Below are 322 nucleotides of genomic sequence, written 5' to 3'. Positions count from 1 at the left end.
CGGTGAACCGTGGAAGAGGTGGCCGTGACTGACCCGCGTTTCCAGACCGCTGAGACGGGTCGTGGCGGGGTGGGGGGGGAAGGCGGCCGGCCCGGTTCTGGTGTGCGGCTCGTCCTGCCGGGTCGAGGGGGGGGTTTCTTCGTTCCCTCATCGAAGGCGCTGCCTGGCTGGGGAGCAGCCCGAGCCGAAGGATGTAGCCGAATCGGAAGGAGGGCAGCCCGAGGACAGCCTGCAGGGAAAGCTAAGCAGGTCCCCGGCAGACTGGCAAAGGCGCAAGGCCATCTTTGGCCCCTTCATGCATGAGCCAGGCAGAGCTTGTGAG

The sequence above is a fragment of the Haliaeetus leucocephalus genome, unplaced genomic scaffold (assembly GCF_000737465.1).
Source record: "Haliaeetus leucocephalus isolate CR32 unplaced genomic scaffold, Haliaeetus_leucocephalus-4.0 Scaffold317, whole genome shotgun sequence".
NCBI lineage: Eukaryota > Metazoa > Chordata > Aves > Accipitriformes > Accipitridae > Haliaeetus > Haliaeetus leucocephalus.
Note: the sequence above shows the minus strand (reverse complement) of the source record.